Raw genomic sequence first — 23,439 nt, forward strand, 5'->3', positions numbered from 1 at the left:
GCCTGATTGCTGTGGCTAGGACTTCCAGTACTATGTTAAATAACAGTGGTGAGAGTGGACATCCCTGTCTTGTTTCTCACCACAGAGGAAAAGCTCTCAGTTTTTCCCCCATTTAAGATGATATTAGGTGTGGGTTTTTCAAATATGACCTTTATTATGTTGAGGTATGTTTCCTCTAAATCTACTTTGTTGAGGGTTTTTATCATGAATGGATGTTATACTTCAAATGCTTTTCTGCATCTCTTGAAATGATCATATGGTTCTTATCCTTTCTTTTAATAATGTGATGTATCACATTGATTTGTGAATATGGTATCACCCTTGCAACCCAGGAATAAATCCTACTTGATCATGGTGAATGATTTTTTAATGTATTGTTGGATTTGGTTTGGTAATATTTTGTTGAGGATTTTTGCATCTGTGTTCATTCAGAGAAATTGGCCTATAGTTTCTCTCTCTCTCTCTCTCTCTCTTTTGTGGTGTCCTTTTCTGGTTTTGGTATTGGGGTAGTGCTGGCCTCATAGAATGAATTTGGAAATTTTCCTTCCTTTTCTATTTTTTAGAATAGTTCGAGAAGTATAGGTATTAACACTTCTTTAAATGTTTGATAGAATTTTCCTATGAAGCCACGTGGTCCTGGACTTTTGTTTGTGGGGAGTTTTTTGATTACTGATTCAATTTCTTTCCTGGTTATCAGTCTGTTTAAATTTTCTATTTCTTCCTCTTTCCGTTTTGGTAATTTATCCATTTCTAGGAATTTATCCATTTCTTCTAGGTTGTCCAATTTGTTGGCATATAGTTTTTCATAATATTCTTTTATAACATTTTTTTGTATTTCTGTGGTGTTGGTTGTTATTTCTACTCTCTTATTTGTGATTTTATTTGGGTTCTTCCTTTTTTCTTTTTGATAAGTTTGGCTAGAGTTTTATCAATTTTATTAATTTTTTTCAAAGAACCAGTTCCTGGTTTCATTGATCTGTTCTTTTTTTTTTAGTTTCTATATTATTTATTTCTGCTCTAATCTTATTTCCTTCCTTTTGCTGTCTTTAGGCTTCATTTTTTGTTCTTTATCTAGCTCCTTTAGGTATAAGGTTAGGTTGCTTATTTGAGAGATTTATTGCTTCTTGAGGTAGGCCTGTATTGCTATATACTTCCCTGTTAGAACCACTTTTGCTGCATCCCAAAGGTTTTGGACTATTGGAACATTGTGTTTTTATTTTCATTTGTTTCCATGGATTTTTTATTTTCTTCTTTATTTACTGGTTGACCCATTCATTGTTTAGTAGCATATATTTTTGGTCTTTCCAGAATTTTTCTTGTGGTTGACTTCTAATTTCATAGTGCTGTGGTCAGAAAAGTTGCATGGTATGATTTTGATCTTCTTGAATTTGTTGAGGCCTGTTTTGTGGCCTAATATGTGATCTATTCTGGAGAATGTTCATGTGCACTTGAAAAGAATGTGTATTCTGCTGTTTTAGGATGGAAAGCTCTGAATATATCTGTTAAGTCCATCTGGTCTGGTGTGTCATTCAAAGCCATTGTTTTAAGAAGGAAGCTTATAGATATAAACATCTGCATTAAAGAGGACCTCAAATAAACAATTTTATACTTCAGGAAAATAGAGGGGTACCTGGGTGGATCAGTCGGTTAAGTATCTACCTTAGGCTCAGGTCATGATCTCGGGGTCTTGGAATCGAGCCTCACATTGGGCTCCCTGCTCAGCAGGAAGTCTGCTTCTCCCTCTGCCTCTGCCCCTCCCACTCTGCTTGTGCTCACTCTCTCTCCCTCTCAAATAAATAAATAAAATATTTTTATAAAGTAGGAAAAGAAGAACAAGCTAAGCCTAGAGTTAGCAGAAGGAAGGAAATAACAAAGATCAAAGCAGAAATAGAGGCCAGAAACAAAATAGATAAAGATCAACAAAATCCTGCTATTTATGACAACATGGATGGAGCTTGAGAGCATTATGCTAAGTGAAATAAGTCAGAGAAAGACAAATATTGTATGATCTTATTGATATATGGAGTCAATCTAAAAAAGCTGAACTCATAGAAACAGAGAATAGAGTGGTAGTTACCAGGGACTGGGGAGTAGAAGATATGGGGAGATGTTGGTCAAAGGGTACAAACTTCCAGTTATAAGATGCATATGTTCTGGAGATCTAATATACAGCATGGTGACTACAATTAAGAATATTGTATTATATATTTGAAATTTGCTAAGAGAATCAATCTTAAGTGTTCTCACCACACACACACACACACACACACACACACACACACACACACAGAGAAAAAGTAATTACATGAGGTGATGGAAGAGTTAACTAACATTATCATGGTAATTATTTAGCAATATATGCCTGTGTCAAATCATCCTATTATATACCTTAAACTTTTATAATGTTATATGTCAATTATATCTCAAGAAAGCTGGAAATAAAAGAGAATTCAATGAAACTGGTACTTTTAGTGGTGGTGGCATAAATTGATATAACTATTTGGGAAATAAATTGTCAATATTAATTAAGTCATAAAATATACATGCCTTTTGACCCAGTAATTTTGTTACTAGGAATGTAATCTAAGTAAATAATCAAAAATAAGAAGATATCTAAGTCCAACTATGTATATTGCTGCATTGTTTGTAACAGGAACAAATGGATCATGTTTGAGATGTCCAACTGGAAGAAAATGGGTAAGTAAATTATAGCACATCTATACTCAATATTATGTAGTTTTTAAATATGGTGATTAATGACATTTTGGCCCAAGGCCAATAATTTAGAAGGTTTTAAATATGAACTGACCCAGTGACATCTTAATGGCATTTAATATGTTCCAAATTTAGCACATGAAAATTCTCTTCTCTGCCTCCCATTTTAGTCATCCCTAAGCAGCATGTATTCCCCCTTTGTTCCTTGTAAAGATTAATGTCACCACCATCCACTCAGGCACCTAAGCTAGAAACCTGAGAATTATTTCCAATTCCTCTGTCCTTGTCGTCCTCATAATCGATCAGACATCTATACTTCTTGCAATGCACATTTTTTTCTTTGCATCTACTTTGAATCAGGCCTTCATTGTCTCTCAACAGGACTTTTAAAATATTCTCTTGTTTTCTTTGGTTTCCCAATCTAGGTTTTCATTCTCCAGTTGTTCAAAAAACCTGCTATCAATCCTTGTACTAAACTATAAATTTGATTATGCCATTCCCTGTTTCGAAATCCTTCAGTGACTTCTCATTTCCTCTAAGAGATTTTCTTAGTACATGTTCTAATCTGCACAATTTGACCCAAATGGAGGAGCATGCTGGAACTGTTTCATACCAACTTTCAAGAGCCCATTACGAGCATGTCTTCCCAATTCTGTGTTCACTGACATATGTTAGAAGCTTGAAATTGGCCATGGTAAGAATATTTTATACCACATAAATTGGCCAATCCTATATATCAGGGCTTTCTAGAGAGCTGGGTGTTAATTTAGGAGCACAACATTGCTCCAACCTGTTTTCCTAGGTTTATCTCTCATTCTACTTTTCCAGTGAAACCTCTTCCTTGTTCATTCCACTCTTTTTTCCATTACTTATCTCTCCTAATTCTTGGCCTTTGCTCAATCTGTTCATTTTGTCAGGAATGTTCTCCTCCTACCCCTGGTCCTTACCTATCTATGAAAATCCTTCATCCATGAATGTTACAAGATATCCCTCCCAACCACCAACCTGAAATGTATCTCTCCCTCTATACTCACAGAGCCCTTGTCCTTCTGATAAAAGCAAGTAGAATTTTTGGTATTATTTGATGCTTAATTGTGCACATAGCTACTGCTTCCTTTATAAGTGTGTGAATATTTGTCCAGCCTAAACACAATTTTATACTGATCTTGCTTTCCTCCACAGAGGAGAAGCACCCAACAGAATGCTTTGTACCATAGAAAGTCATTAACAATAATAATAATAATAATATAATAATAATAATTAAAACGGACTGAAAAAAGATGGCTCATGATCGTATGGTACAAATACTTGAAAATCTTCTAAATGACTTCTGAATCTTCAAAATGGTTGAAACAGAACAAATATTCACTTATTAAAACTTCACATTGATCATTTCCTTATGGATTCAAACAGCATATTTTTCAACTTTCATGATACAATGGGATATTAAATATTTTTAGTGAACTTGCTAAAGAATTCTTTATATCACAAAATATTTTTCATAAGCAATTTGGCATTTATCCAAGCTCATATAATTTACTTAGGTCCCTTTCCATTTTAGTTATTATTGACATCTGCATGATGTTTAAACAATTTATACTTACCTTTAATGAATGTTTCATTCATTATCTTTGTCAGTTGGTCAATCAGCATGCCTCTTTTATGACAGTGACAGCCTCAGAAGTATAGAAAGTTGATTTATAAGTGGGTTACCAATAAATTGGTCTTTAGACTTAGCTACTTTATTCACTTGGGAGTATGGTCTGTGAACTTTTTAATGGAAAATAATTTCAATTATATTTTTCCTATAGCAAAATCAATAGGTTCTCATTAACTAAAAAACAAAGATGCAGATAAACAAAAGGAGGCAGCAAAAATGACCTACCATTTCATCTACCCACTGAAAAATACAATTGTTGTATATCCTTTCCCTTTATATGCATGTATTTACTCATTCATTCATCAGTCATTCAGTTATTCATCAAATATTTATGTGCCAAGAACATTTCTAGGTCTTGGAGATAAACAATTGAATAAAACCAACAAAGTACCTGCACTAATGGAACTCAAACTACAAAGATAGATACAAAAAATAAATTATGCATATATTTAGAAATATTAGGTAGCTTCTAAGAGATAAGGAGACTAATGCAAGTAATGGAATAAAAAATATGGTGGTGGGGGTGTTATAGTAAATAAAGGGGTCAAGGAAGGCCTGTCTGAGAGGGTGACATCAAAGAAGAGGTTTGAATAAAGAGAGAAAGAAGGATATGTAGATATCGGAGGTTAGGGCACTGTAAGCAAAGAGAACATCCTGCAAACACAAAAAGGTAGAAACGAACTTATGTTTAAGGAAGGGTAAAAAAGTCAATTGTGTTTGCAGCACAGTGAGTGAAGGGGTGAGTAATATGAGATGAAATCTGGAATATGTATGGCATCAGAATATGTAGTGCCCCGTCTGCCATTTTAAGGATTTTGTATTTTAAATATTAATATAAAGACATTGTAGAGTGTTAAATGGGCATGAGACATAATGTGATATATATTTTTAAAGGGAGTGTTTGGTTGCTGTGTAGTCCAAAGGTGGGTAAAGTTGAAAGCAGGGTGATAAGCTGTCTCTGGACACCCTCTGGTAGTAGAGTTGACAGAATTTGATAACTGATTGGGCATGAGGCATGAAAAGTGCAAGGGAAGTCAAAGATAAATCCTGGGTTTTTGGCTAGAACAACTGGTAAAATGGAGTTGTTATTGGAGGAGGAGCAGGTTTGAGTGAGAAAATCCTGAATTTGAATTTTGAGCATGTTTATGATGCTTATTAATTTACATCCAAATGAAAAAATATATTAACTAGATAATTGGATATAGGGACACAGATTTGAATGCAATGGTACTAGCTGGAAATAAAAAATTGAGAATCACCAGTGAAAGGATGGGATATAAAGTCATAGGACTGGGTGACCTCACCTAGGAAGGGGAAACAAATAGAGATGAGAAGATGTCCTGGGATGAGCCTTGGAACACTCCAACATTCAGAGATCCGGAAGAAATTAGAAGGAAAAAAAAAAAGACTACGGGAGTGGCATGAAGTAGGAGGAAACCAGATTTAATATCCTAGAAGCCAATGAAGAAAATATTTTAACAAGGAATTGATCAACTCTATCAAAAGTACTTAGACTGGCAATTGGATTTGGCAGTTATGGAACTCATAGGTGAAATTGTCAAGATCATTTTAGAGTTAGTTTGGATTTTTGTCATGTTATATTTAAATGTGATGAGATTAGATATAATAGGTGGATATATTAGAGCTGCACAGTTTTTGTCAGTTGCTTTAATAGGGTTAGGCAAGCCCCTATTGTATGCTTTAGAAGTGTTTAAAAACAGAGAAATGACTTCATTCATTCAATAAATAATATTGGCATCTACTAAGTGCCATATACTCTTCTGAATGCTGAGGGAGGGGCAGGTACAAATAATACAAAATTCTTAATGCAAGGAGGTCATGTTTTAATGGGTAGAGACAGACAGTCAACACACTAAATATATGGTGTGTCAGATAGCAATATATGTTACAGAGAAAAATGAAATGAGAAAGGGGCATAGTGCATGCCAGGGGTGGAGAAAAGGTTACAGTTTATTTTTTTTTTTAATTTTCCAGCTTTATTGAGGTATAATTGTCAAATAAAATTGTAATATATTTAAAGTGTATAATGTGATGATTTGATATATGTATACATTGTGAAAGGATTTCCACAATAAAGTTAATTAACACATCTATCACCTCATATAGTTACCCTTTTTTTATTGGTTGGGAACACTTAAGAACTCCCTTAGCAAATTTCAATTATACCTTACAATATTATCGACTCTGGTGATAGGATGGGTCAAGGAAGTTTTTCTCTGATAAGGTGAAACCTGGAAAAGATGAGGTATCTGGAGGAAGAATTTTCTGGATGGAGAGAAGAGCAAATGCTAACATTCTGAGGAAACACACCAGATTTGTTCTAGAGAAGGTAAGAAGACCAATGTGACTGAAGTATAGTGTGGAAGAAATAAAGTAGTAGATGAGGTCAGAGAGTTTTAAAAAGAGGGGCAAAGGCAGGAGGTAGGGCAAATCATGTAGGACCTTTCAGGAAACTGTAAGACTGTGGCAAGTCAGGTCAGATAACGACCTCCGAGTGGGGCTTTTCCAGGGAACTGTGAGATGGAACAAATACTGACAGTTCTCAGAGGCTGGATCTCTTTGTGGAGCTCCAAATCCAGGTGACCTTCTCCAGTGGCTATAAGACATGCTGATTTTCACAGCTATCATGATTCCTAGGCTCTTGGTTTACATGACTACCACAGAGCTGCAGAGAAGAGGATTGGAGGAACCCAAGTTAAAGTTCTACAAACTGCACTTTTTACCACAGTTCAACAGATTTGGGGGGGGGGGGCGGTAAACCCTTAGATGGTTGCCAGTCTTTGGCTAATTCCCAGATTTCTGAAAAAGTTGATTTTGATAATTTTGCCTGTATGGTAGTTCCCCCCACCCTTGTCCATGGGGGATACAATTCAAGACCCCCAGTGGATGCCTGAAACTGTGGATAGTACTGAACCTTATGTAGAGTGTGTTTTTCCTATACATACATATCTTTGATAGAGTTAAATTTATGGCACAGAAAGCGATGAACAACAACTAAAATAAAATGGAACAATTATAGCAATATATTGTAATAAAAGTTAGAATGTGGTCTCTCTCTCTCAAAATATGTTATTGTATGTACTCATTCTTCTTGTGATGGTGTGAAATGATAAAATGCCTACATGAGGACACAAGTAGATGAATGCTGTAGGCATTGTGACATAAGGTTAGGCTATTAACATCAGAGGATCATCTGCTTCCAGGCCATGGTTGACTGTGAGTAACTGAGACTGAGGAAAGCGAAATTGTGGCTAAGGGGGGACTTCTGTATTTTCATTGCTTTTATGGAGAAGCAGATTATGGTGGTTCTCATTTGACCATTCGGGAAGTCTTCATTTGTTCTACTAGGTAGTTAGAGTGGAGTGTTTAAATTGCCAACCATCTTTGTGGATTTGTGTATTTATCTTTTTACTTCTATCAGATTTTGCTTCATGTATTGACCTTTTTATCAATGTGAAATGACTTTCCTTATCCTTGATAATATTCCTTGTTCCAGTGTCTGTTTTCTCTGATATTAATATAACTTCTACAACTTTACTTTGATTAGTATTTGTGTGGTATACATTTTTTCCATACTTTTTTTTTTATTCTGTCTGTGTCTTTAGAGTGGTTTTCTTTATCCATTTATCTATGGATGGACATATGGGTTGCTTGTATATCTTGGGTACTGTAAATAATGCTGCAATAAACATAGGGGTGCATATATCCTTTTGAATTAGTGTTTTCATTTTCTTCGGGTAAATACCCAGTAGTGGAATTCCTGGATCATATGATATTTCTATTTTTAAAAATTATTTTATTTTAATCCCAGTATAGTTAACATAGTGTTATATTAGTTTCAGGTGTACAATCTAGTGATTCAACAGCTCCATAGATTACTCAGTGCTCATCAAGATAAGTGTACTCTTTTTTTTAATTTATTTGACAGAGAGAGAGACACAGCAAGAGAGGGAACCCAAGCAGGGGGAGTGGGAGAGGGAGAAGCAGGCCTCCCGGGGAGGGGCCCTGGGATCATGACCCGAGCCAAGGCAGCCACTTAACGACTGAGCCACCCAGGGCACCCCAAGATTAAGTGTACTCTTAATGCCCTTCACCTATTTTACTCATCCCCCACCCGCTTTCCCTCTGATAATCATCTGTTTGCTCTCTATAGTTAAGAGTCTGTGTTTTGGTTTCTTTCTTTTTTTCCCTTTGTTTTATTTCTTAAATGCCACGTATGAGTAAAATAACATGGTATTTGTCTTTCTCTGACTGGCTTAGTTCACTTAGCATTATACTCTCTAGATCCATTCGTGTTGTTGTAAACGGATCATATGATACTTCTACTTTTAATTTTTTGAGGAGTCTCCGTTCTGTCTTCCACAGCAGTTACACCAATTTGCATGCTACTACCAGTGCGCAAGTGTTCCTTTTCTCCACATACTCACCAACACTTGGTATTTCCTATCTTTTTGATTCTAGCCATTCTGACAAGTGTGAGATGATATCTCATTGTGGTTTTTGATTTTCATTTCCCTGATGATGAGTGATGTTGAATACCTTTTCATGTGTTGTTGGCCATCTGCATGTCTTCTTTGGAGTGAATATTACTCAACCGTAAAAAAGAATGAGATCTTGCCATTTGAGACAACATGGATGGTCCTAGAGGGTATTATGCTAGGTGAAATAGGTCAGACAAGGGGAGAGACAAATACCATATGATTTCACTCATATGCAGTATCTAAAACACAAAACAAATGAAGAAAAAAAAACAGGCTGGCCAAAAACAGACTCTTAAATACAGAGAACAAACTGATGGTTGCCAGAGGGGAGGTGGGTGGACAGATGGGTGAAATCGATAAAGGGGATTAAGAGGTACAAACTTCCAGTTATAAAGTAAATAAGTTATGGGGATGAAAAGTATAGCATGGAGAATATTGTCAATAATATTGTAATAATGTTGTTTGGGGACCAATGGTGACTATACTTATTGTGGTGAGCATTGAGTAATATATAGAATTGTTGAATCAATATGTTGTACATCTGAAACTAATATAAAATTATATTAAATTATACTTAAATAAAAATTTTTAAAAAAATAATAAAAACTCATTTTAAAAAATGAGTTTCTTGTCTCAAGCATATTTTTGGGTTTTGTTTTATTATACAACATAAGATGACTTTTAATTTTAGTGTTTATGTTTTTATTTTTTTTAAAGATTTTATTTATTTGACAGAGAGAGACACAGAGAGAGAGGGAACACAAGCAGGGGGAGTGAGAGTCTCTCCCACCGAGCAAGGAGCCTGATGTGGGACTCAATCCCAGGATCCTGGGATCATGACCCAAACCAAAGGCAGATGCTTAACGACTGAGCCACCCAGGCGTCCTAGTGTTTACATTTAAACTTAGTGTAATTATTGATTGGTTTGGGTTTAAACCTACTATGTTGCTGTTTATTTTCTATTTGTCCCATTTGCTCATTGTTTCATTTTTCCTCTTGCCTTTTGTTCTCCTGGACAATTTTTTTTAAAAGATTTTATTTATTTATTTGACAGAGAGAGACACAGCGAGAGAGGGAACACAAGCAGGGGGAGTGGGAGAGGGAGAAGCAGGCTTCCCGCGGAGCAGGGAGCCCGATGTGGGGCTCGATCCCAGGACCCTGGAACCATGACCTGAGCCGAAGGCAGATGCTTAACAACTGAGCCACCCAGGCCCCCATCTCCTGGACAATTTTTTATGATTCCATTTTCTCTCCACTCTTTGCTTGTTAGCTCCTCCAGTCCATTTTTTAAAGTTTATATTTTGGTTGCTATAGAGTTACAACATAACATTTTTAACATATACTGTCTAGCTTTAAATAATAGTATGTTACATCAAGTATTGTGAAAGAACCTGACAATAATATATTTCTATTTTCCACCTTCCTGGGTTTTTTGGGGTGCTATTATTTTTTTAAGATTTTATATATTTATTTGACAGAGAGAGACACAGCGAGAGAGGGAACACAAGCAGGGGGAGTGGGAGAGGGAGAAGCAGACTTCCCCCTGAGCAGGGAGCCCGATGCAGGGCTGGATCCCAGGACCCTGGGATCATGACCTGAGCTGAAGGCAGACATTTAACTGACTGAGCCACCCAGGCACCCCTTTTTGGTGCTATTTTTATCATAAATTTTTTTTTAATTTTTTTCTTCAAGTTTTTATTTAAATTCCAGTTAACATACAGTGTAATAGGGGTTTCAGGTGTAGAATTTAGTGATTCATCACTTACATACAACACCCAGTGCTCATCAAAACAAGTGCCCTCCATAATACCCATCACCTATTTAACCCATCCTGCATAAATTTTATTTTAAATCCCACAATATGTTATTATTATTTTTCCTTTAAATGGTCAATTATATTTTCATATGACTTCTTACACATGAAGAAAAAAACTGTTTTTACCCCACACATTTAGTATTTTTAGGACTCTTTCTTCTTTTGTATAGACACACATTTTTTTATCTGGTATCATTTTTCTTTAGTTTGAAGAACTTGCTTTAACATTTCTTGTAATGAATACAATTGCTGAAAATCAGATCCTGAAAAAATAGACACTGAAGATGTCTTCATTTTGCCTTTATTTTTGAAACAAACTTTGGTTAGATAAAGAATTCTAGGTTGACAGAGTTTTCTTTCCTTTCAATATTTTAAAGATGTTGCTTTACTTTCTCCTGTCTTCACAATTTCTGATGAGAAGTGATTGTCATTCTCACCTGTTTCCCTTTATATAATGAGTCATTTAACTCTGGCTGTTTTTAAAATTTCTCATTATTGGGGTGCCTGGGTGGCTCAGCCGGCTGAATGTCCTCTTTCGGCTCAGGTCATGATCCCATCCCAGGTTCCCGAGTTTGAGCCCTGTGTCAGGCTCCCTGCTCAGCGAGGAGTCTGCTTCTCCCTCTCCCTCTGCTCCTCCCCCGGCTCATGCTCTCTCTCTCTCTCTCTCTCTATCTCTCTTGCTCACTCTCAAAGAAATAAAATCTTTCAAGAAATAAAAAATAAAAATAAATTCTCATTATCACTGGTTCTCAGTAATTTGATTATAATGTACCTTGATATGACTCTCTTTAGGTTTATTTTCCTTGGAGTTCATATTTCTTAGATCTGTGAATTTATAGTTCTCCTCAAATTTAGAAAATTTCCAGCCATTATTACAGCTTAATATTGTTTTACAGTTCAGTGATGCTCTATTCGCATTGATCATTCATTCTTTTTTTCTCTATGTGCCTCAATTTGGATAAATTCTATTGCTATAGCTTTAAGCCCACTGATATCTCCTTTTGCAAGTCTAACTTGCTAATAATTATATCCAGGTATTTTTAATTTCACATATTTTGTATCTCTACAAGTTTCATTGGGTACTTTTTCTTCTCCTCCTATTTATGCTCCTATTTAGCAACATCTTATTTCTGTCTACTATTTTGAGCATATGAAGCATATATACTAATATACACATATTAGTTATTTTGTTGTCTCTCTTTGCTAGTGCTACCATCTCTTTTGTTTTTGGATTTGTTTCTATTGGTTGATATTTTTTCTCCTCATTGTATTGGGTTATATTTTCCTACTCCTTTGCATCGTTGGGAAATTTTCTTTTTGGATACTAGAATTTGTTGTAATTTAAAAATAGTTTGGTTTTATCCTGACTTGCACTTTAGTTACTTTGAATCAATTAGGTCAGTTCAAGGCTTGATTTTAACTTTGTTTGGTGTGGTTCATAGCAAGAGATAATATAGCCTCACTACTAAGGTGATAGCATTCTGAGAATTCAACCCTATGATCCATATATTACAAAATCTTTTTCCTCCAATTGGTGGGAGCATGAACTGTTCCTAGATGTGTGTGGACTTTAGTAATTGCTCTGCCTAGTCCCTTCCTCTTGTTCCGTTCAAGACCTCAGGTAATATCCTGTCATGCATGCATAGATCAGTACTCAGTCAAGGACCTGAGGTTCCCCTCTGCATATATCCAGAGCCCTTTCATTCTCTTTGTGCAGCTCCTTATTCTCCAGTAATATGTCCCACAAATTTTTACCTCTTTGGTCTTCCCAGATTTCTATTTATAGCTTCTTGGCTCAGGATTACTGCAGGCTCTGATTGGGTTCTCCTTCCCTGAGATGTAGCCTACAAACAGCTACAAGGAAATAGCTGGTAAAATAATAGTGCTTGTCTGTTGTCCTTCTGTCAGGGATCACACTCCTGTTTGTTGTCCAATGCCTGAAAACGCTTACTTCGTATTTTTTCTGGTTTCCTCTTGCTTAAAGCAGGAGGGTCAATCCAATTCTTTTTACTTCATCTTGACTGACATTTAGGTTTTGGGTTCTCTCTGGCTGCTGCTATGTGGAGTGTAGACTGAAGGGAAGAAAAGGTGCAACAGGGAGATCAATTAGGAAGCTATTATGCAAAAATCCAGGCTAGATAAGATGATGGCTTGGATATCGGTGGCAGCAGTGTAGGTTGAGGGGAGTGGTCAGAGTTTGGATATACTCTGAAGGTAGAGGCAATAGGATTTCCTTACAGAATAAGTGTGAGTTATAAGAGACAGAGAGGAATCAAGATTAAGACTAAAATGTTAACATTTATTTTCTCATTTATTTCATGGCTATTAGTTTGCTTGGTTTTCTAGCTCTCTTAAACTTTGGTCACTTACTTTCTTAAAATATTGTCCATTTGATTGAGATTTTGAAATGTATTAGCATAGAGTTATAAATATTCTTTACTTCTTCAAATCTCTGTGTAATTATACCCACTTTTTCATTTCTAAAATGTGGTGTTTTTTTTTCTTTCTCTTATATGTTAAACTGGATTGCCAAGGGTGTGACTATTTTTTATTGAAGTATAATTGACATATAATCTATTAGTTTCATGTGTACAACACAGTGATTCAACATTTGTATACATTGTGAACTGAATCATTACAATAAATCTAGTTACTCTCTGTCACCATACAAAGTTAATACAATATTATTGACTGCATTCTCTGGGCTGTACATGACATCCTCATGACTTACTTATTTTATAACTGGAAGTTTGTACCTCTTGATCCTCCAAAACATTTTATCTTTATGAAGTCCACACATGTGGCTAGTGGCTATGACTATTTTAACTCAAATCTGTCACACGGAAAAGTTATTAATTGCAATAGAATCAGGAGTCCAAAATATGATGTGGGAAACTTCATCATAGTTATATAGTCAGTAAAATTATGTCCTATCAATGTACAGATTCATTCTAGAAATGTTTTTGAGCTGACTCTATATCCAGAATTTTGGAAGAGAAAGGCAACAAAAACAAAAATCTTCTATGTGTATAGCACTTCGTAGTTTATACAATGAACATTCACATTATTTTCTTTATCTTAACTACAACATGAAAAAACCCTCATCATTGTTTTCTAAGGTAGAAACTACGACTCAGAATGGTAAATTCCTTTGCCTAATATCATATTTAGTAAATGCCAAAGCCAGTGCTTTTTTCTCCCCCAATGATATTCTGCTTTTTGTATAAGGGAGTTATGTATATGCTGATGTGTGTATGTATGTGGGGGTGGGGTGGGGAAGTCTTTGTAGTTATTTATAGTTTTCTTGTGTTTTTGCCATTAAATTTGAATTGGGATTATGGTTTATAGAACTGCAGTAAGGGTGAAAATAAAAGGTGTCTGATGCTGTATAACATAATTTTCATGTATCATACCCTCCCGAAATTTCTACTCTGTTTTGTAGTATAATTGACATATAATAATTTTTTTATTTAAAAAACTTACCTATCATAAAATGCTTTTTGAATACTAAATTCCTAATTAGGTATAATGAAGCTATTTGTCATAAAGTTGGAGTAATTTAAAATAATTATTTAAACCTCCACTTTATATGTGTTTATTTCCCCATAGATCTGAATGGGGATATTTGTAAATAAAATGAAAAGAACACAAATTATTTTGAAGCATATTAGGGTAAAATATGATTCTGGTGACAGAGAACAGTGTAAAATAAAAGGAGAAAAAGAAAAAACTGCTTGACTTTTATCAGCTCTCTATATACATTTGTTCTTACTGAGTATTTGAAAAGAGTGATCTTGGCATAGGACTGGGTATCATACATCCACAGGTGTGGTAATGAATCAGAGCACTGGGTAATATATGGAATTGTTCAATCACTATACTGTACACCTGAAACTAATATAACAGTGTATGTTAACTACACTGGAATTTAAAAAAAAAGATATAAAAAAGATAAAAAGAATGGAAACATTTTGTAAACTATGACAGGTTATGTATATCTATTACTCATTAAATTATATTTTAAAAATTAAAAAAAAAACTTTTAAAATGACAGCATTCTTGTATCCGAAGGCACAGCTTATATTCTTGTTGTTGCAGTTCAGAATTTCCACATATGACTAATTCAATAGCAATTTTAATTTATGAAAAAAATGCTGTATACCAGACAGATACTGCTCCCTATTCAGCCATTTCATAGAGGATTTTTATGCTATCACAAGACATCAAACAATAAAATCATTGTATTATATTTTGGAAAAGATACATAACATACTTGAATCTGTGAGTCAGAGAATACGGTTTGCAGAGAACAAAGCATTTTACAAGGATTCTCATATATTTTCTTTGCCAGTCTAAGGCTGTTTCCACAAAGTAAGACACATGACCCTTATTTTATATTGTGCCATGTACGTCTGGCTTATGTTTAGTTACATGAAGAGAGCACAGTGACCTAAAATTCTTTGTATTGCACACAGAGACGTCATTGAGGTTCTTTTAATTGAGAAGCTTTGCTTGCTTTATTTATAACTCTCCAGGCCAGTAATCAAGACCCACTCACTTACATATTCAGTAGCTGGAAGCCAGTATATTGTGCAGACCCTCAAGAGGAGGTTGATTTACATAGTGATGGCTATCATACCACATTAACTACTTTAACTGAGATGACTACTTTGCATCAGATCAAGCATAGAAAATAGTCAGTCAGCCTCACTAGCACCATGTCACAGCTGGAAGGTTGATAGATAACAGTTTTCAGAAACATTTCATTAGGCTAATTTCTATTATAAACAGATTCCTGGAAACACACATGCACACACACACACTTCACTTTTTTAAAAAAAATTACATTTACCTAGACTTGCCTGTGCTTTTTGCCAATAATTCTTCCGGCTGGCCTGTGGGAGATGTTTGCAAAAATGTTTGCATTTCCCTTCTGTCCCATCCAAACCTTTGTTTCACCACAATAATGAAGAGAATAAATGTTCACATTTTCCAAAGGTTTACCATTTTCAGGAAAAACACAGAAGCTCAACTGAAATGAGTGTTCACTTGCTGGGAGGGAGCCAAATACAAACAGATGTTTAGTTTTTATGTATTGAACTTTTTAGTTTCTGGGCTTGATGCTACTTAGAGCACATTTTGTTTTTAGACATGAATTGATTCCTAACATCAGAATTCTACATCATGAAAGGGATGATTAACCAGCCATATTCTGGCTTACTCAGAAGGTAGCGCACTTCCTGATGTTTGAGATTTTAAGAACAAAATTGTGTGTCCTCCCAAATGGCTATAGAAAGAGCAGCCTTAGACAGGAGGCCTAGATCCTACTCGCCATTAACTCCTTGTGTGACCATGAATAATCATCTTTTCTCTCTTAGTTTCCTGTGTTTCCTTAGTTTCCTTAGATACCATCTAAGATTATGTAAGTTTAAATAAAGCCTTAATATTAATGGGGAAAATATTGACAGCTTAAAGTTTGTTAGAAGTAAAATCTTAATAAATGAATTTATTTATATTCATGAGCACCAACTTGATTTGTATACCTTGTGGAGAGTTTTTTTTTTAAAGGCCCAATGACAGGGGCTCCTGGGTGGCTCAGTCCATTGAACATTGGACTCTTGATATTGGCTCAGGTCCTGATCTCAGGGTCATGGGATTGAGTCCCGGGTCAGGCTCCATGCTCAGCACAGAGTCTGTTCGGGATTCTCTCTCCTTCTCTCTCTGTCCCTCCCCCAACTCACACACACTCTATCTCTCTCACTCTAAATCAATCAATCAATCTTTAAAAAAAATAAAAAATAGGGGCGCCTGGGTGGCTCAGTCGTTAAGCGTCTGCCTTCGGCTCAGGTCATGATTCCAGGGTCCTGGGACCGAGCCCCTCATCGGGCTCCCTGCTCAGCCAGGAGCCCGCTTCTCCCTCTCCCACTCCCCCTGTTTGTGTTCCCTCTCTCACTGTCTCTCTCTCTCTCTCTGTCAAATAAATAAATAAAATATCTTTAAAAATAAATAAATAAAAATTAAAAAATAAAAAATAAAAGCTCCAATGAAAGAGATGATACAAGTGGGAAAAGGAGACAACTGGAGTGCTATAAGCAGGGACTTTAGAGCAAGACTGCTTGGGCAAAAATCTCTGTCTCTGTGCAACCTAGGGGAAGTTTCTAGAATCTCAAAACATCTCAGTTTCTTCATCAGTAAAATGGATATGGTGGTAGTAGTAGCTAACACATCTAGTCGTGAGGATTAAGTGAGTTGATAATGAGGACAGATAGTAAGCTCTTAGAAGAGGTAGCTGTAATTTCTGCAAAATATTACTTGATATACCAAGAAATTGGAAATTGTACAGAACACTATGAAGAAAAGATGAGCTCCAAGAAGTTAAAGTGATAAATAAGTGCAATTATGTTAAATACACTATTTTCCATCAATAGTATCTTTGTACCGTGATCTAATATTATTGCCATTACTTTCTCACAGTATATATTACTGTAAACATTTTTTTTGGATCTACTATGTGTCAGGCCCTGGCCCATCATTATATACACTGTCTGTAACAAGAGGAGTTCAAAGTATCAATATTCTACTACTGACCCTAAAAGTGTGCAAATGTTCCCAGAATAGTTCAATATGCAATCCAATTAAATTTATTGAATTTTTATGTACAGTTTAATCTTCATTTGGCACCCCAAACTGCAATACTACTGATTAAACCTCTGTTAACAAGAGGATCAAGAAAGCAAAATAACTGAATTTTATAATTAACATATTTTTATAATTTATATTTTTATAATTAATATATATTCAGTGTACTGAATATTAATCAGAATGCCCTTTCAGTTTTACTCCAAAACTAATCAACTGGTCACAGTAAAGATACAACAATAATATTTTCCCCATATTTCAGTAATAGCCAGTTAAAAATATACTTTCAAAATTCCATTTAGGGGCACCTGGGTGTCTCAGTCGGTTAAGCGTCTAATGCTTGATTTCCGCTCAGGTCATGATCTCAGGGTCATGGGATCAAGCTCTGCGTGGGGCTCTGTGCTCAGTGCAGAGTCTGCCTGTCCCTCTCCCTCTACTCTCTCTCTCTCCATCTCTCTCTCTCTCCCTAAAATAAATAAATAAAATCTTTAAAAAAATTCCTTTTATAGGAGCAACCTAAACTCTAAAGTTTAATAATAACAAATAAGCTTTAAAATACATGTGTGAGACCTACATGAGGAAAGCTATAAAACTATGTTGAGTCATCAAGGAAACTTGAATAAATAGAGAAGCATATTATGGTGCTGAATTGGAGGTCTCAATATTCTAAAACTGTTTCTTTCTTTCCAAAGTAAATAATGAATTTAATAGGATCCAAATCAAAATTGTAACAGATGTTTTTAAACTTGGCAGTTAAATTCAGAAGATCATTGGAAGAACAAATGCTTTCAAACTGACAAAAATATTTTAATATTTCCCTCTATATATCTGTCTTTATATCTATATCATCTATATATCCTATTGGTTCTGTTTCTCTGGAGAACCCTAATAGAAGGGCCTCATAGAAGACTAATAGAATAGACTGTTATCACAACTGCCTTCCTGACACTCTCACATTGTTTTCTATGCTAAAAAAAAAGTATAAGAGGAAACAATAGATAAAACATGGACCTATCTGCAGCTGGTGCTGAATTGTTGGCAGGGGGCACTTTCTTCCAGGACAGATGAAAGGCTGGAGGCTCTTAGTGACCAGGTTTTTTTTCCAGGTACCTAGAAAAGAGCTGCATGTAATCTGCTTTTGGTTTTCAACTACTTTATCAGAGAGGTAAACCTGAAAATTTATCCTGGCATTTTAATCTTTTTTTCTGTAACTTATTTTTAAATTATTTTATACATTTGCTGCCTTATTTGATTAACCTTCTCATTTATCTTCGGCACTGAACAGACTGTATGGCCCTTGCTGTGTCTTCCTCTTAGGCCTTAGCTCTGAGATTCTGGACAGTATTTGCCAGAAACCCTCTACCTCTGATGTCTGTGAGTCACCCGGCATGTTGGCACTGCTGTTCCTTTCATGGCGCAGCACTCACCCACTATGAGCTCACTTTCCACATGATTGCTAGGAGTCTGTATGTTTTGTTGTGTACCGTCCTATACAGATCAGCCCTCAGGCCTCTCAGAGCAGAGTTCTCCTCAGTTTTGCCCTAAGTGAATGTAGCAAATACAAGTCTCAGTTCAAACTTTCAAGTATGCAAGAAAAATTACCTTTCTCATTTCTTTTAAATCAACTTAATGCTGAACTTGAGGCCACATGTTTCTCAGTTGGTATGAAATTCTATCTTATTCATTACAGTGATGCTCTCCCCCTCTCAGAATAATGGAAGAATCTGAATGGCTTTAGATTTTGCCCAGTAAATAATCATAACCACCACCTCACACAGGTGTATGGCAATTACTTTGTTCCAGGAGTCTTTGTATGTGGTTTTTGTATATTAATATGAGGCATTATAACTTAGGTCATTCGGGCTCTCTTAAGGGCTGAATTGTGTCCTTTACCCAAAATTTACATACTGAAGTCCTAACGTCCAGTACCTCAGAATGTGACTATATTTGTAGATAGAACTTCGAAGAGATGATTAAGATAAAATGAGGTCACGAGGGTGGGCCCTAATCCACTCGAACTGATGTCCTTATAAGAAGAGGAGATTAGGACACAGACACAGAGGAGAGAACATGAAATATGGCCATCAACAAGCCAAGGAGAGAGGCCTTGAAAGAAACCAACCATGCCAACACCGTGATCTTGACTGCTAATACCCAGAACTGTGAGAAAATACATATCTTGTTTAACCTCCACATCTGGTATTTTGTTACACCAGTGCTAGCAAATAGGCTTCAAAGCCTGTGTGCCTTTCGTTTACTACCTGTAACCCACCCTTGCCCCTTCTTTTTCCAAACAAAGTGGTTATAATTTATTTTAATGATGGTGACAAAGAATCAAAGAAATTTTAGCATTATTTAAAAAATAAACTTTATTTTGGAATAATTTTAGATTTACAGAAAATAATGCAAAAATAGTATAAAATTTCCATATACCATGCACTCCTAATGTTAACATCTTACATTATCATGGTACATTTGTAAAAACTAGAACCAACATTACTACTAACTAAACTTCCACTAATGTCCTTTTTTTCTGTCCCAAGATCCAGTCCAGGATAGCACATTGCACTGAGTCATCATATCTCCTTAGACTTCTCTTGGTTGTGATAGTTTCTCAATCTTCCCTTGTTTTTCCTGACATTGACAGTTTTTAAAAATGACTGGTCAAGTGTTTTTAAAGATGCCCCTCTGTTGGAATTTGTCATACTTTTCTTATGATTAGACAGAAGTTAGGGGTTTTTAGAGGAATACCACAAAGGTAAAATGCCCTTTCCATCACATCATATCAGAGGGTACATGATGTCAACATGACTCATTACTGGTGGTATTAACTTTGATCATTTGGTTAAGATAGTTACAATGACCGAGTGTGCCCGCACAAAATTCATATGTTGAAATCCCAAATTCTCAATGTGATGGTATTAGGAGGTAGGGCCATTGGGAGGTGATGAGGTCATGAGAGTAGAGCCTGTATGAATGGGATTAGTACCCTTATAAAAGGAACCCAGTGAGATTCTTTGCCCTCTTTCTTCCATGTGAGGATCCAAAATGAAGTTGACAGTCTGCACCCTACAAGAGGGATCTCACCAGAATTCAACCATGTTCTCACTCTGATCTGGGACTTCCAACCTCCAGCACTGTGAGAAATAGATCTCTGTTATTTGTAAGTCACCCAATCTATGGTGTTTTGTTATAGCAGCCCAAACTAAATAAGACAGAAGTCTTTGCCAGGTTTCTCCATTATAAGGTTTCCCCTTTCTATACTCTATCCTTTGAAGGGAGCCACTAAGTACAACTCACTCATTTGAGGGTTGGGGATTAAACTCCATCTGCAGGAGGGAATAACATCTACATATATCATTTGGGCCAACCCTCCATTTGACACCTTTCTACTACCCTGTTTGTCCAAGAGTCTATATCACCCTCTTGCTTCTTGTCTTTAGTAGCCTACCTCCCTGGACCATACTTCAGATATGTCCTCATCAGGAGTCACCTATCTCATCATTATCTCAACACCTTTCTCTATGTTATGTGAAAGCTAAACAACATGACACTGATCACTCCTTAGCTGTACTGGTGATTTACTTTGTTAGCCTGATCACACCACATTTGAATTTTAGAGTATCTTTAAGGATATCATCTGATAAACAAAATGAGCAGTTCTAATAATAGGCACTTCAATCACAATGACAGGAAAACAGTCTGGTTCCAGGTAGCAAAACATTTATTTTCTCTGTCATTTAAGAATCTTGGAAAATTTGAGAATTGTCTTGCATTTTCTCTAGTAAGACATTGTTACATGAGTGGTTTGTTTTCTAAAAGGAAAAAAAATCATTTGTATCTGTCACTATGCATTTATAATTTCGCCTTCTTTTCCTAAGAGTCTTATCTCTTAATTCTGTTCTGTGAACCTTATTATAAGCTTAGAGAAATGTGAAAAACTTCAACAGGATGTGGTATACAAGCTATGTCATTCTTGTAATGATTTAGTTCTGAGTAGCTCTTGATTGAAAGTTTAATCTATATATACGGGTGATGTGCAGTTCATTGTATGTTCTGTTCAGCAAATTTTAAAAGATACCTTAAGGTATTGTTGATTGACAAATGAGATGTTACTTCTTAAAGGAGAAAGCTGTATCAGACTGCTCTTAGTGTCAGAATAGTGATGGAGTATTTTAATTACATATATAAAGAGATACCTGATAACAAGGAATAGCTGAGAGAAGATGGGAGGGAACCATTTACAAGTATATATAAAGCTATCTGGATGGTTCAAGCATGTTTTTAAAGACAAGTCCCTTCTTTCTGTGACTTTTAGGAGCAAAAAGGTGGCAAGGTTATGAATTAACTTTCCAATTTGTCAGTACTGTATTACAGAGAGATTTGGAAGGCTCAGAGCAATATTTCACTCTCAAAATATCCACACAAAGGGCAAAAAATCCACACAAAGGGCACATTCCCATGCTTCTGTTTCTTACGTGGTTAGTGCAGCAATAGAATGTGGCACACTGTTTTTTGATGAAAAACAAGCTGGAATTTGGAAGATGGAACTATAAAAGTGTCCAGGTGTTCCTGTAAAGGAAGTCACGAACTGATGGGATGTAAATGATCTTCTTTCACAATCAGAGCAAAACTATTATTTTGTCTTGTCAAATCAGTTTTTTTCCTTAAGATGTCAGTGTTTTTTATTTTAATTTTTAATTAAGCTTTTAATTTTAATTCCAGTACAGTTAACATAGTGTTATATTATTTTCAGATGCACAATATAGTGATTCACCAAGTCTATACTTTTTAAATCAGTTTAAAGAAGGTAGCATTTTCTATTTTCAACACCTACAGCCTCATTCCCACCCTCCATGTCCTGCCGTTTTTGTCCACCTGTATTTGTTTGATTCACTGATTCATTCAACAGTATCTATTGAGCACCTATGATATTCTAGGTACTATGACAGACCTTGGGGATTCAGCAGTGAATGTAGTAGATGCAGTCTCAGTGCTAGTGGAGTGTATTCTTGTGTGAGAGACTGGCATTAGTCAAAACAATGAGTATAAAATGACAAGGCAAGTATAATGATGGGGAGTGACATGGGGCTAGGAGAACTTATAACTTGATAATTTGACCTATGCTCTTAGTAAGGAGTTTCAGAAACAATTCCCTCTCAATGCCAGGGTCCCTAAAACAAATGTCACTTTATAAAAAGACTGTGTTTTGGGCGCCTGGGTGGCTCAGTTGGTTGAGCGACTGCCTTCGGCTCAGGTCATGATCCTGGAGTCCCGGGATCGAGTCCCACATTGGGCTCCCTGCTCAGCAGGGGGGTCTGCTTCTCCCTCTGACCCTCTTCCCTCTCGTGCTCTCTCTCTCATTCTCTCTCTCTCAAATAAATAAATAAAATTTAAAAAAAAGACTGTGTTTTCATTGTCAGAACTGTCCCTGAATTAGTTGAAGAAAGTTACATTCCTTATATATAAAACTGGTTTATATACATTGATTATAATGTAAAAGTTTGAATTCAGGTGTCAACTTTATGTTTGAAATAAAAATCTAAGATTGTTTTATTTTTTTTTACTTTTTTTTATTGTGTTATGTTAATCACCATACATTACGTCATTAGTTTTTGATGTAGTGTTCCATGATTCATTGTTTGCATATAACACCCAGTTCTCCATGCAGTACGTGCCCTCTTTAATACCCATCACCAGGAAGGGGAAAATGAAGGGGGGCGGAATCGGAGGGGGAGACGAACCATGAGAGACTATGGACCCTGAGAAACAAACTGAGGGTTCTAGAGGGGAGGGGGGTGGGGGATGGATAGCCTCATGATAAGATTGTTTTAAAAATCATCTTATTGAAGTATATATACAGAAAAGTGCAAATATAATCCTGCGTCTCAATGAACTATCAAAAAGTGAACACATCCACTTAACTAGCATTCAGATCAAGAAATAGAACATTTCCAGTTCCCCAGAAGCCCCTCTCATGCCACCTCTAGCTATGTGTTTTCAAAACAGATCCGTGGATACTTGTGTCTAGGAAACTCAGCCCACAAGTGTCTGATGACCTTCAGTGTGCCTGGGCAATGCAGTCCCTGCTTCCTTGATAAGTCAGG

The sequence above is a fragment of the Zalophus californianus genome, chromosome X, assembly GCF_009762305.2.
Source record: "Zalophus californianus isolate mZalCal1 chromosome X, mZalCal1.pri.v2, whole genome shotgun sequence".
In the NCBI taxonomy this organism is placed as follows: Eukaryota; Metazoa; Chordata; class Mammalia; order Carnivora; family Otariidae; genus Zalophus; species Zalophus californianus.